This window comes from Sphaerodactylus townsendi, linkage group LG08 (assembly GCF_021028975.2).
Source record: "Sphaerodactylus townsendi isolate TG3544 linkage group LG08, MPM_Stown_v2.3, whole genome shotgun sequence".
NCBI classification, from domain to species: Eukaryota; Metazoa; Chordata; class Lepidosauria; order Squamata; family Sphaerodactylidae; genus Sphaerodactylus; species Sphaerodactylus townsendi.
The window spans coordinates 72,885,034-72,899,723 of record NC_059432.1 but is presented as its reverse complement, the minus strand read 5'-3'; the positions used below and the strand labels follow the sequence as shown (position 1 = coordinate 72,899,723).

Sequence of the window (14,690 nt, the reverse complement as noted above, 5' to 3'; positions counted from 1 at the left end):
TACAGAACGAGTCATCAGATGAAGAGTGTGGGAATGGTGGTTGGTTTGTGTTGACAAGTTATGAAAAATAATTTTAAGTACTCAAGTGCAAGTATTAAATAAATTATAGCCATCTAATTTCCCCCAAAGTCCGTTTAAAAATGAGCATACATTCATGCCCAGGGAGAGTGCAGGGTCATTTCCCAACCATTCTGTAATTTCGAAAAACGCACACACTCTTCAGAAGTATCATCCTGCAGAGTATCGGTGTCAGCAGAGAGAAATTTTCACAAATGCCACCTCAGCATTGCCTGTACCAGCGACCATTCACAGCTTCAGAGGGGGAAAGCCTTAAAGGGATAGTAGCCTTCTAAGATAAGTCAAGTACTGGAAAACACTCTGGATAATTAAAAGTGCTATTAAAGATGTTAAGATGAAAGCCATCTTTTGCTTTGCCTTTGGCAGCCGCAAGCTTAATTCCTTAAATAAGGCATGTTTCATATTAGCTTATTAGCAGCTTGACATTTGTTGACTAGAAAATAAGTTTTCTGCCAGTATCAGCTGAGTCCAGAGTAGTTTCCTGAACTACATTCTCAGTTGAAAGACTATTTCCACCTTCACTCAAAAACAATCAATTATTTCCAAATTGTGCATCATCGGCACAAGGTACACACCTCAGCATAACTTGCCATTTAAAGCACAATCAATTTGGGTTGGGCAAAAAAAGCTAGAACACATTTTTAAAAGTATAAGGTAACGTATGAGAGCCCTGACCTGGATAGCCCATGCTAGCCTAGTTTCATCAGATCTCAGGAAGCTCAGCAGGGTCAATCCTGGCAAGCATTTGGATGGGAGACCTCCAAGGAATACCAGGGTGACCAGGAGGCAGGCAATGGCAAACCACCATCTCTGAACGTCTCTTGCCTTGAAAACCTCACTAGGGTCAGTATGAGTCAGATGTGACTTAACAGCAACGCATACACACGCACACGACAGAACAGAAAAGATTCCACAACTTCATAATAAGTATACAACATTAAATGCAGCACAGATAGATTAGTCACACATTTGCAGTGGAAGAGTACAGAAAGAATAGATCTGAGTTCCAGCACTTAATTCTATATGCACTACAGACAAGAGAATTATATTTTTCCATCTGCTGCTTCCATCTGAATGGCAACAGTGTTTTAGAAACATTCTGAATAGCAAACAGAAACACTTTAAACTAGATCTATTTAAGCAATTTATGGCTAAAATAAGGAGTACATTTTGAATTTTACACAGACAAGAATGGTAATGCAGATAGTCAGTCCAGGAATATACACTCACACACATAAACACACCCCTAATTTGAAGATACCCAGAACTGAATGGCCTAAGGAGATAGGTGAAGGAGACCATTACTAATCTAATCTGTATGTAGAATCAGGATTAAATCAATTCTGTATTAAGAATCTAAACATGCTAAAAATGGTTTAGCTTAAAAAAGGAGAAACGGTTCTGACATACAGCTAAACTTTAGCCTAACAAGTTTCAAAACTCTCAGAATACTGGCATGTAAACATTTTGCACGGCTGCTCCAGCTCAGGGCACAAGCCAAAACACCCAACATGTTATTTCATAAGCTCATCACCAAACTCTGCTTGCAAAAGCCTTCCAATGGGTTCCATATCTGCATCCAAAGCACTGGTCCCACCACGTCATACGTTAAACACAAACACGATCATGGAATCCAGATCCAAGTACTTGCCCCTAAATCAAACCCAGTGATATTCAAGAAATAAGACCTACCAATTCTGCAATAGTTCAAACACACCTTCAACTCTGCGATTAGGCAACTGACAGGGAAAAAGTCTAGATCTGTATACAGCCACGAACACATGTGAGACTTTGCAAGAGCAATGTGAAAACTTCCCCCCCCACTCGCCCACAGCTCATTCAGATTGCCACACCAACACCCTTGTTAGACTACACCCAACCAAAAACTTAAAGAAGAACAGTGAAGCCTATTTGACAGACAGCAACACTACACTGCATGCAACCCAATTGGGGTGATATGACTGGCTCTGCCAGCCAACCATCCTCATTGTCACACAACTAAAAAGCAGAGTTTGTAACTGCCCCCCCCCAGTCCCTTGGTTCCTGGGGCCTTGCTTTTCTTCATGTCCATTTCACTGTTTCTACACTTGCGAGAAATAAGGCCAAGGCGTGTAATTAAAGTCTGCCCTACCTTGACAGAACTCCCAACCACCAAGGACACCACAGTCTCACTGGGAAGCCACTGGGAAGCCACTGGTGGATCAACAACTGGTGGATCAACAGACTACCAAATTAATTGCTGGCAAAGCTGATGGCAAAGATACCAGTAGTATAAAAAGTGCCTTGAAAACTTTTTTTAAAAGAAAAGTGAGGCTTTAATGAATTTTAAGGCATGGGTGCGATGGATGTTTCAAAACCTCTGGCTCCAGCAGCACAGCTTGCAATAGGCTTTGGAAAGGCGCCTGTGCAAACTACAGCAGTCAGCAGCGCACAGAAAGTTAGTTTGTCCTTCTCATTTCAGGGCCTGTTGGTGCGGGATGCCAAGAGGTGCAAGATCTTAGCGATGACTTCCTGAGCTCCCGACAACATCATTGCTGCACCCCATGTCTCAGCTGGAGTCGTCGTCGTCGTCACCCCCCCACCCCCCCGCAATATCCACACGGGTGCCCGGAACCCTACTTCGAGGAGGAGGAGGGGCCCAGAAATGCTCCCTTTCCCCAGTCTGGTCTCCAAGTTCCTTCGCGTTAAAAGTTCAAAACGTGTCCGGCCTAGACGACACCACCTCCCTCCCTCCGCTGCTCGTCGGAGAAGAAGGGAAAACCCGGCCAGGAAAGTTGGTACAAAGTTTTGCAGCTCAGACGGGAGGGGGAGGAGATCCGGCTGGTGACACGTAGCCCGGTCGGTCCCCCGCCCCCTCTCCTCTCTCTCCCCCGGCAGAGCCAAGGAGCTCAGCGTGCTACCCGCTTGGATCGAGCCTCCGTCCAAGGGAGACAGACAGCCAGGCCGCCGACGGGGAAGCGGCTCTCTGCAGAAGGAGGCATGGCGGGGGACCGGCTGGGGCGCCTTCTCGCTGCCTCCACGTCGGCAACCAGCTTGCTACTCCCACCCCCTCCCCCCGGTGGCTGGCTGGCGGGCGACTAACCGGGCTTGGCAGCTTTCCCTGTATTTCCCCATCCCCCGCGCTGATTGTCTCCCTCGCTGCCTTCTCTCGCTCGCCCCCGGCCCACCCGCTCGCCCGCCCGCCCGCCCCCGACGCGGTACTCACTCCGGCCCGCGCCTGCCTAGCTCGCTCTGCTGGAGAAGCCCCGAAGCGCTCCCGGGAAAGCTGCGAGGCACCTTCCCGTCTGCTATATGGGGACGAGGCTGCCAATCCCGAGCTCCCACGTCAGAAGAGCCGGTCCCCTTCCTTTCCCGACCCGGGAAGGCCCTGCCCAAGCAACCAGCAAGCACCAGGCTGGAAGCGGTGCTGGGGAGCACGCCGCCTGACTTTGGGGCCATCCCAAGGGCTCCTGCCCAGCCTGAAAGCGGGGGCCACGGCAAACGCTTCCACTCTGCTCCCCAAAAGAGGCAGGCAAACGTTTGCAGAGATGCTGCCTTCACTCTGAGGGAAAGGACCGCGCCCCACGCAGGTTGATTTTGACTGTAAACCCTAATGAAATCCGAGGCACGACTTTCTTGGGAATCAGCGCCTTTCATCTCGGGCCCCTACTGCTGTGCAAACCTGGATAGGATCCGGCTGCCCCAGTGAGGAGAATTTTACAGCCGATGGAGTTCACTGAGATTTACTTTGGGGTAAAAAAAACCGCATAGATACCAAGGTGCGTTCAGTTTAACAGAGCATTCAAAATTCCGAAGCACTGGAATGGCTTATCAGCATAACCCAGTCATGTCAACTTTCAGGAGAAACAAAAATATAGGTACCCTTAGGTACATAAGCCTATGTTAGCTTTACAAGGAACTGAGTTACGGCTTCGTGGCACAGGGCTGTGTGGCAACACACTGAAGTATGCTAGAATCAGTAGTCTCTCATTTCTAGTTCTGCTCAAGTGAACCTTCTTCAGTGGGCAATCAGGTAAAGATAAAGTAACCAGAGATACATGACAGTTGTAGCAATTCTTCTTAAAGCATCTGGGAACTATGATCGGATCTGCTCCACTGCACTATCTTTTCTCCAAGCTAAACCTACCCACCAGGTTCTGCAACACTTTCCCCCTTCAATTTACCTTTCACTATCTTCAGTTCCCCTGTGCATTTATTCCCCAACCTCCTTTAACTGTGAATAGTAGTGCATTTATTCCCCAACCTACTTCAACTGTGAATAGTAGTCAGCAGTAGTAAATAGGGCCCAGAACAACATACTCCTGTTGAACAAATTATTCATATTCAGCAGGTTAATTATGTTGCAATGGATACTGCTTTAAATTGCTTGGGCCTTGTGTGATGTTACATCGCACCTTTGGCCCTTTCCGTACACGCAAAATAATGCGTTTTCAAACCACTTTCACAACTGTTTGCAAGTGAATTTTGCTATTCCGCACAGCTTCAAAGAGCACTGAAAGCAGTTTGAAAGTGCATTATTTTGCATGTGTGGAATGAGCCTTTGTCTTTTTTTCAGTTTATCATCCACTTTCTCTGACCAAGAAAGCTTTGACTCTTGAAAGCTTATACTCCTGGTAAGTCTTCAAGGTGCCACTGAACTCAAACCCAGCTGTGTAACACTGCCCAGAGCCCTCAGGGGATGGGGCGGTATATTGAAACAATAAATAAATAAATAAATCTTCCTCAGAAATACTACTGCACATCCAAAAACTCTTTCCTTATATGGTGTTTCTATACTACATGTAACACTATAGGAAGTACAACAATAAAATTCCATTCTCTTGCTTTCTATCCAGCTCTACCTACATTTTATCCTCCTATTCTCAGACACTTTTGATGTTATATCAGCAGCAAATCTGGTAAGTGTGCTGTCCATTCTTTCAATCCAAATTGTTAAAATACTAAAAAAATATCAAGAGATGGACCACCACTTACAGAACACTGCTGGCTGACCTCTTCCCAATCTGATGTTGATCGTTGACTACAAACTCAATGAACTATCTGGCCATCTTTCAATAATTCCAATTTGGATGTGGGGGGAGGCTTGGGGGGGCTATTATATTTTAACTTTAGAGTTTAATTTCTCTTGACATGATTGCTAAACTGTGCCATTCTTTGTATACTGACAGTAACCGAACTGAAGCCCCACAAGAAACATATTACATCTAATGCATTGCATCAAACTGACTGTAGTTTGTTCGTTCATTCATTCATTTTCTTTTCTTTTGCAAAAAGATACCTCTGCCACAACCTCTTTTTCAAGTTCCAAGCTTACTGGGGGGAGGGGGGGCTGAGAGTGGTAGTGGGCACAAAACATATAATTGAGAGGAGTCTTCAGTACATGCTGGTCTATTCCTCATCTCTGCCCTCAAAATAAGCAACTTGAAACTAGTGTTGTCCATGTGACATGAGAAGCAGCATTAAGGAAGCATTCTCCAGGTCATATCATCACTCTGCTTACAGGCACCGTCTTTTCCATGTTAACAATGCTAAAAATCAGATAAAGAATACAACTATTCTTCCATACAGTCATGACCTCAAGAAGCAACCAAGAATTTGAACTCTCCTTCCCAAAGGTGAGTTAAAGTTTTCTTCACTATAGGGACACATGGGTTTCTTAGTGTGCTGGCATTCAACTTCCAGACTGCTGTGTCACTGACTTTCGTTGGAATAGCTACAACATCCCACGGAAAAGGCCATATCGCCTATAATCTGTGCAGTTATACATTCAAATATTTTTACAGGTAAGTTATGTAAGCATTTGACAGTTTTCAAATTACAACATGAGATGTGCTTGAATGTGCTACCAAGTCCGTGCTGGAGAGAAAACACCTGGAAGGACCTCATTATGTCTTACAGTTTGTACTCTTAAAGCAGAAGTTTCTGGTTGTGTGAACCTGTCCCACCCGGTTTGCAAACAGTTTCCAAACAAGAAAGATAACCTGTCATAACACATGCCTTTTTAGCACAAGATTAAACACATTCTGTGGGAGGATAAAGAAAAGAAACTTCAGGGGAAGCAAAAGGTCTGTATTTACCTGCTTATCTGTTTTTTGGGCGCAACAGTTTCACTAAAACTGAAGACATGTTGTTCATAGTCTGCTCTCACTACTGTCAGTTGTTCAAGATAACCCCATCACCTGTGAATACTTTACATGTGTCTCTCTTTTTAGTGGGTGCAACAGCAGGACTTAAGCAAGTGGTCTTAAAAGAATCAACCTGGGGATGGCACAAAGGAAAAGGAAAGGGAAAAAACCCACCTAGATTGTGTAATAACAGAAAAGCAAACTTCACAATGAGAAATTTGGCCAAAGATAAATGGAGAAGCTGGCAATGACAAACAGCCTGTTTAAATCTAGGCTGTTTTGTCCTTAGGGCTTGAAGGTAAATGTAAGAAAATCCCTTATTATGCTCAAGCCCATTAAGTTTGGTAGAATCAAATGAACATATGTTCTTGAGACGTCCTTGTTATAAGGCTGCTTGATCAGAAATTATTAACCCATTACTAGATAAGAGTCTTTGTCAAACTGATATAATCAAACTGGATAGCCTTTTACCAGATAACAATCTTCAGATATCACACCATGTCACCAGATTTTGTGCCTCAATTTGTAGAATCTGAATGTATTGTGCAGCAGAATCTTAAAGAGATTTTAATGTGTTTTATATGTGGTGTCTTAATTTTTAACTGTTGTATTTTTATAATTCAGAAATAGTGTTTGTTAAGCCTTTTCTTCATTTCAGTTGCTTATATTTCTGGTCTATGGATGTAATAAATGGATTATGATGATAGTGAATCTAGATTGTTGGTGTTTTCTCAAACATGAATATAAATGAACAGTAAATGACCTGGAGAGAAACCAGCTGCATTTGTTAACTGTCATTATACAACTTAAAATTAAAATGTCAGTTTCTAATGTTTAAGGCCTATTGTTAACTCTCAGTTATCAGAGAAGGATGTCCCTTACAACACAACTTTTCTCACAACACACATTGATAAAAAGTAATATACTCCTAACACTGAAGCAGAGATTATGGATGAACTGACCTTGTAAGGCACATGAGCATTCAGAAAAGAACTATTACCATTTACACAGGTAACTTTAATCCAGTTTCTCGCCCTTAACATCTTGTTGCAGTGATTACAGCATACTTTTAAAGAAATACAGCAAAAAAGAATTCTTTAAAAACATGAGGTATGCAAACAGATCAAAACCAACGAGAAAGAGGTTCTCTTCAAACTATAAATCATTTAATTCCCAGGAAACAAAATGTGTACAGGCAGGACGAATACCACTCCAGAGCTCCTGCCTTCGAGTTATCTTTCCTTGTCAAGCTTGTTCATGAACATCTCTAAGAGTTTAGACGGGAGAGGTCAACCAAATGCATCTGAAAGGGGATGTGCGTACATTTCAAGGGACTATCCAAAATGCCATTTGTAGTGCCCATTAATATAACACTACCACTGTCTATTCCATGAAATGAAGACAGTCCATATCTTCCTGAACCACCAAAAGTTTTATCATCCAAAAATTCACCATCCAGCTCTTTGAAATGAGTGCTCCTAGCCATCTGATGAACAGGACATCAACAGTATACATATTGCACAACTCATATGTGCTGCTTGAAACAGCAAGAATCTCTTCTGAGCAACAGAAGGGGTTGGTTGGATGTGATCAAAAATAACTGCAAGCTAGGAAGCCAAGCTAGTATTTATGGATCTCTACTAAGTTTATGGCTTTTTCCAGTGTGAATCTGATTTACACCAAATCAATTTAAATCATCATTTAAACCACTAGTAAGACCTGATTTAAATGATAGTTTTCTATATAAAAGCTCTTTTCTGCTCGTATAATCTTAATATTTACAACCAGGTGAAGGCTTCATTTTTAGAAGAATAACTTTTTGGATTAGTTTTACAGTTACATCAACAATTATTGATTTGGTTATACTAACAGAAATACAAAGATAAATAATTATGAAATCATTGTGAGCTGAACTATCTCCCATTTCATTTGGGCCAAAAGGATTTGCTTTTCTTTGTTGCTGTGTTTGCATTTGGCATGCTGCCTGTTTTACTCATAGGTAGAGGAACATTATTAAAATATTCCCATATTGGGACTCTTTTATGGCCTGCTGCCACTAAAGACCTTATCCTACACTGAGAGAACAATATGGTAAACCTTAGGCTATATACACAAAGATCCCAAGACTTGTAGAGTGTTTTGCTCAAAAGCGTTCACTTTCATTTTTATTTTTGCTTGCCCCTCCTTCACTCCTAAAGCAGATGTGTTCCATTTCAAACAATTTGCTATTCATTGAACTTCTTGAAACTTAGCAGTAAACAGGTAAAGGTTGATTCTGTGTTCATAGACTGGCAAAGGAACAATGGGATTAAGGTCTTTTTCTCAACTCTATGTTTATTTTGTAACATTTTTACTATGAAGAAGGGGCATGTTTTCAAAATTCAGGTTGACAACTACAAAACGAACCATCTGTGATATCTTCTAAATGGAAAAACTGCCCCAAATAATCTTACAGAAATCTCTGGAAGAATGTGACATTGTGAATTAATTAATGGAATTAATTTAACAAAAAAATTAAATATTGCATGAATATACAGTCTCAGCTACATAATTAACAACTAATCCTTATTTCATGACGAATAACTTTTGGACTATAATGCAACTTAAATAGTTTAAATAGCTTTCTATGTTTAGATAGAATTTTCCTCAGAAAGCATTCTATTCTTTTAAAAATCCAAAATTTTTATTTTTTTTGTTGATTTTTATCCACCACAGCTCTTTCACTAGAAAGATGCGTTCCTATGCAAATTTGCTTCTGTTGAGTCCCCATTAACCTCAGCTAGAATTTACCTTTTCCAACTAGGCTGAGAATTATGACTCCTGGGTGATTCAAAAATTTCCAGAGAAATACAATTTACCCATAATATGTTGCAGACTGCAGACATGATATATGTTGACCCTATCTAGCTCTGAATTCTTGTACTGAAGAGATTTTTAGCCAACATCAAACTTAGTCCAGGGAAGGAAAATAGTGTTCCAACTGGGGGAGCTAAAAATTGCTTCATGAATTGGTGACTATTGCCAACTACTAGAAGATCTAGTTTGGCCTGAAATAATGTCTCACTCATAAAGAATCTATTTCTATTTTACAAGTTTTAGAGATACAATATTAAGAGTCATCCTTTCATTTCATGTACAGTTTTATCAACACAGACTTGAGTCGTAGGCATTACTCACAAGCAGTGGAGAGCACAGAATACTAGAAAAAAGTATCTGAGCCTCATTATGCACCAGTTGTCTGCTGCGCAGTAGGGACGAATGTCTGTTGCAGCAAGACTTCTTGTGCAGATATATTTTCCTGAGCCCCGCTTTCAGTTTCCATTCTCCTCATGCCAAGCAACACCACTTTAAGCACAATTTTAATTTTATTTGCTGCCAGAGTAAGCGAGTTTTGCCAGTGAGCACAACTTTGCCCCGGACATCTTCCCTCCACCAGCCCCTTACACTTCTGGGTACACTCTCCCCTTCCCCCTTTTCAGAGTTATTACTTCCATTTCTGTTATTTATTATACTGATATAAACAGACGAGCTCTGTAAAATCACTGTCTTTTATTGCATTTGAAAACCAGGAAATGAGTGTGTTTGTGTGTGTGGAGGAGAGATATCCGTTCTAGTACTTGTTCTCCTTCTTCAGCTGAATGTGGTTCAGGGAACTGCTTTGCTTATTTCTGCGGGGGGGGGGGGGGGGTATTTTTGGAAAGAGACTACAGTATCAATATAACTGCAATCACAGGTATATCGAAAGAACTGCCATTTGTTCAAGTCCTTTATCTTGCAACTACTGGGTGTGATCAGATCTGAGTCTTTAAGAGGGAGTTGTATGAAGGAGTTAAGAAAACCAGAAAAAGCTGAGGCCCACTGAGATTTCAGCAAGCAGGTGCAGGGCAGGCAGTGAATGCCTCCTCATGTGTGAACAGAGAAATGCAAGAAGACCACACTGCAGTCCTACTGTGCAGTTTCACGCATAATGGACCTAAGGAAAAAAATCTGATGTATTTCACACTCAGAAAGATGTCAACACACATGATTTCAATTATCTGGTTAGGAAGATCACAGAATTACTAATAACCCTTCTTGGTCATGAAGGGAATCATACTAGATAAAAGTAAAAAAGGACTGTCAAATACACTTCAATTATATTTCAGGAGCTCAGTCACCAAGTATGAGAAGATTCTTTTAGGCCGTTTCCGCACGGTCCCCCAGGCGCCCCCACGCCGGGGCGGAGGCCATTCGCACGCAAGCGTGTGAGCGGCCTCAGGAGAGGCCGGCGGACAACAGGCGGCTCCACATGGAGCCGCCTCTGCCCCCTTCCCTTTCCCACTCACCTTGTCCCCGTCGTCGGCCTGCTGGCCTCCGAAGCCCCGCCCACGCTGCCCTCCGACCTCCAGGGGTCGGAGGACAGTGAGGGAGAGCCGAGGCCAACTGGCCAACAGCGGGACAAATGAGTGAAAGAAGAAACAGCGTGTTCCCGGCGGTGCCATTCGCACCGCGCCGGCGGGAACCGCTGTTGAGGCAAAACCAACCCTTTAAAGGGTTATTTTTTAGGGCGGCCTGACGCCGCCCTGGGGGAGGGGGAGCGAAGCCAGGCCTGTGCGAATGGCTCCCTGGGAACGGCGTTTTTGCTGTCCCCAGGGCGCCATAAAAGGGCCGTGCGGAAACGGCCTTAGAGAAGTCCACAATTTGCTTGAGATTTCACCATCATGAATAAGTTCTTGATTACCTAGCTGTTCACCATGCTTCCAAATAGTTTGAGAAAGTTAAATACCACCTGTAAAATTACAGAATATTGATGGTTCGCACTATTCATGGGGTAAAGTCTGCTTATTCCTACTCTGTGCTTCCATTTCCTTAACCAGTTACCAAACTGTAACCTTTAATCTAAAACTTTAATGTAAACCCAGCCTTATTTAGTAATTAAGTCTTCAATAAATAGTGGAACATTCAAGGTACAAACTGCAGTGCAACCCTATTACCTGAGCAAAAAGCCCACTTGAAAAATTAATCTTTGCATAGTTTGCAGAAAGCCATGAGGGTACCAGAACTCCTTGACTTGGGGTTTGAAGTACGCTTTGCACCAGTAAGTGGTAGTTTATCCACTGTAAGTTCTATTTGCTTCCAAACAAAATTCAAATCACTGATAAAAAGGTAAAGGTAGTCCCCCTATGCAAGCACCAGGTCATTACTGACTCATGAGGTTGCTAGACAGACTATGTTTACAAGGTGGCTTGCCATTGCCTTCTCCAGCTGTCTATCTACATTACGTCCAGCAAGCTGGGTACTCATTTTATCAACCTCACAAAGATGGAAAGCTGGGTTAACCTTGAATCAGCTGATACTTGAAAAACCTGAAGCAGCTTGGTACTAGAGTATCTGAAGAACTGCTTCCTGAGCCACCCTCCTCACCAGTTAAGATGTTCTCAGGCACAGTTATGAGGCAGGTATAGCAACCAGAAACAAACCTTTTCTGATAATAGCGCCCCACTTATTGAATGTGTGCCCTCTTTATAGACTTTCTCCCAGCACCTATTCTTTGAATATATAGGTGCCAAGTGAAAACAGTGCTATTTGCTTCTCGGTCTTTTGGCTAAGATCAAGCACAACATCTATTTGCTTTTAACTGATTTTTCACCACCCTTTTAGTGGATCAATTTGCCATGTTACTACATATGTTACAGCTTCTGCTATTCTACGTTATCTGCCAGATCTAGCTAAGATAGTACCGACTCTGTGATTATGCTCTATGTAACTGAGTCCCTATAAAGGTTTATTGTTTGCTAGCCTAAATTGTTATTGCTAACTTGCTCAGTTTTATTATCTGTTATTACTTCTTTTGTTAACATTGCTCTGAATCACCTGGAACAGTTCCACTGAAGAGAAGAATTTGGATTTATATCCCCCCTTTTTTCCTTTAAGGAGACTCAAACACTCTGTGAGGTGGGTGGGGCTGAGAGACCTCAAGAGACTAGCCCAAGGTCACCCAGCTAGCTTGTGTTGGAGTGCACAGGTTAATCTAGTTCCCCAAATAAGCCTCCACAGCTCAAGTGGCAGAGCAGGGTATCAAACCTGGTTCTCCAGATTTGAGTGCACCTGCTCTTAACCACTACGCCACTGCAGCATAGATGATGTAAAGCAAATACATTCCATTGCTAGGTTGCAGAGGGCAGGGTTCCTGTACCTTTAACTGATATGCATGGAATTTTGGAAGATAGAGCTTGGAATTTAAAGGTGAGAAAAGCCACATTTGCTGGCATTTCCGATTCTGTGCATCAGATATCTGACCTACTAGATTATACTGAGAAATACTACCTCAAAGGCCAAGCAAATGACATAGTCAAGGATGCACTTATGGGGGAGGGTAGAGATTTTATACGAGGAATCTAAGGAGGGGCACTACAAAAGCAGACAGCATCCGGCATATCGCGTTAACACCTCTCATTCCCACCATCTCTATGGTACGAAAGAATGTAGGGAAGCCACGTGTTCCGTGAAAGCCAATTGAAAATGAAGACAGTAAAGAGTTACCATAAGGGTTAGAGCCGAGCTCCACCGATCACAGCCCCATCCCATCGATACTTTCTCGATTCATTAAAAACGAGATCAAAATAATTATCATTTCGGTGCATTATTCTACCAGACCCATGTTTCTGTTCCGTCGCGATGATGAGAGCCGTCCGATCTTACCTCGTATGGGCTGACACCACAGCTATGCCAAATACGAGTGACCTGCCGCCATCTTGGTAAAGGAAAGGGTCCGTACGTGACCCGCCAAAATAACGACGGAAACTCCTCCCCCCACCATTGCCCCGTCGTGTCGCTATGACAACCCAAAGGGGTGATTGCGCACGCGCCTTTGTTCAGAGCCGCCTTAATGCTTTTTGCGGCATGTAAGCGCTCATTTATTTATTTATTTATTACACAGGCCGTATGGGCGGGGCGGTGACAGAGGAGCCGCGCTCCTGGAGATCGCAAGCGCGCATGCGCCGCGGAATTCTGCGAGGCGGTTGGGCGGGTTCGAAGGTGGCTGCGGCGGTTTGGCTGTCGGAATTGGAGCCGGCGATCAGGTGAGGCGTTGCCTCTAAGGCGGTTCTTCTGAGGTGATGGTTATGCTTATTTGCTGCGTATGCGCTCGGAGCACCTTTGCCCGCGCCTCGTTTACTTCCTCTTGCCTGTTTCAAAACCCTGTGGGGGTCAGAACCCGGGATATTAAGCGGAATGCGAGAAAGAGTGGGCTGAATCCGGCCCGGGAAGATCCAGAGGGGGACGAGCTGAGCCAAAGGAGGACTATCAGAAACCGCTTTGGAGGCAGCAGTCTCGAGAACGACTCGTTTGGTTGCCACCTTTCTCTCTTAAAAACGTTCCCCTTTCTCAGACCGTTTTAAGATCCGACCGTGTTCCCGACGGGCGCCTGAATCAGCGCGCTACATTTCGAGTTTCAACAAAATGGTCGGCGGGGGGCCGCCGAAGAAGATTTTGCTAAATATTTTTCCCTACACGGACGTGTGGAGGAGCCTCAGCCTCCTCGCCTGGCAACCCTATTTTCAAGTGGCGTCGGGCCTCGTTGCAGCGGCTGGGGGTGCACGTCTGGGGGGAACGTGGGGAAAAAATAGCCTCCTTGAGAAAGGCAGAACAGCTGGATTGGCTCTAAACTGGGACAGATTTCCGGTTGGGAAAATGCCTGTATGTTGGGGGAAGGGGAGTGGCATCCAGGGGCTTTTAGGAGGATGCGCAGTCCGAGGGTGGGGAAAGCCTCGACATTCTTTCAATATAAGTTTGTCTTGTGTAGTTAGAAAAGTGGCTTTTCATTGCTTTAAATGTACGTGATGTTATTATGAACCTCCTGCTGTAGTGTGTGTATGTGAAAATTATTTGTAGCGGCTATTCTACTGCTCAGGCACTGAGCCGCTATAAATAATTTTCACATGCACGCACTACAGTAGGAGAGTCACAAAAACATCACAATTAAAGCAATGACCGTACGTTTAAAGTGATGACCATGTTTCAACTGCTAAAGAAGGTGGCCACTTTCCAGTGGACACTTCCTTTAGCCATGCAGATACAATCGTTATTACCATGGGCCCAGGATAAAACCAATAGTTTTATTTTTAAAACACGTTGCATTTTGCAGAGATGTGTGGGAGTTTCCTGTAGGAGTCTGGGTTGATATATGTAGCTGAGGTCATGGGATGGGGAGATACCGCTGTTGATTGCTAACCCCTAAAATAAAGATCTTTGCAGAAGAGGTCAGGGTGCTGTCCTGGTTAGAGTGTCAAACTGCAATGGGGAGACATGGGTTCGAGTCTTCAGTCTGCTGTGAAAGCTTGATAGGTGACCTTGGGCATGTCACAGACTCAAGCTAACCTACCTTGCAGAGTGGTTAGGTTAAAGTGTGAAGAGAACAATGCAATCTGCTTTGGATCCACCTTGGGAGAAAGGTGAGGTACAAATGAAGTATTTAAGCATGAAGAGAATTTTGAACTGCTTGCAGAA

The 14,690-nt window shown here is 43.6% G+C and overlaps 2 protein-coding genes across 6 annotated transcripts in view; one reads left to right on the top strand and one right to left on the bottom strand.

Moving 5' to 3' along the window:
- LOC125437849 (high density lipoprotein binding protein) overlaps positions 1 to 13,014 on the bottom strand; it is a 60,498-nt gene extending 47,484 nt beyond the window's left edge. Inside the window, exon 1 of one of the 4 annotated variants that reach the window (XM_048505867.1) lies at positions 12,885 to 13,014. The gene's annotated coding sequence lies outside the window, so the exon portion shown is untranslated. Of the gene's footprint in view, positions 1 to 3,283; positions 3,344 to 12,884 lie in introns of those variants that run through there. The other 3 variants (XM_048505868.1, XM_048505869.1, XM_048505870.1) reach the window with 3 other exon arrangements.
- A 92-nt stretch (positions 13,015 to 13,106) lies between these two features.
- SEPTIN2 (septin 2) overlaps positions 13,107 to 14,690 on the top strand; it is a 28,001-nt gene continuing 26,417 nt past the window's right edge. For both annotated transcript variants that reach the window (XM_048505872.1, XM_048505871.1), the window contains exon 1: positions 13,107 to 13,264. The gene's annotated coding sequence lies outside the window, so the exon portion shown is untranslated. The remainder of the gene's footprint in view (positions 13,265 to 14,690) is intronic.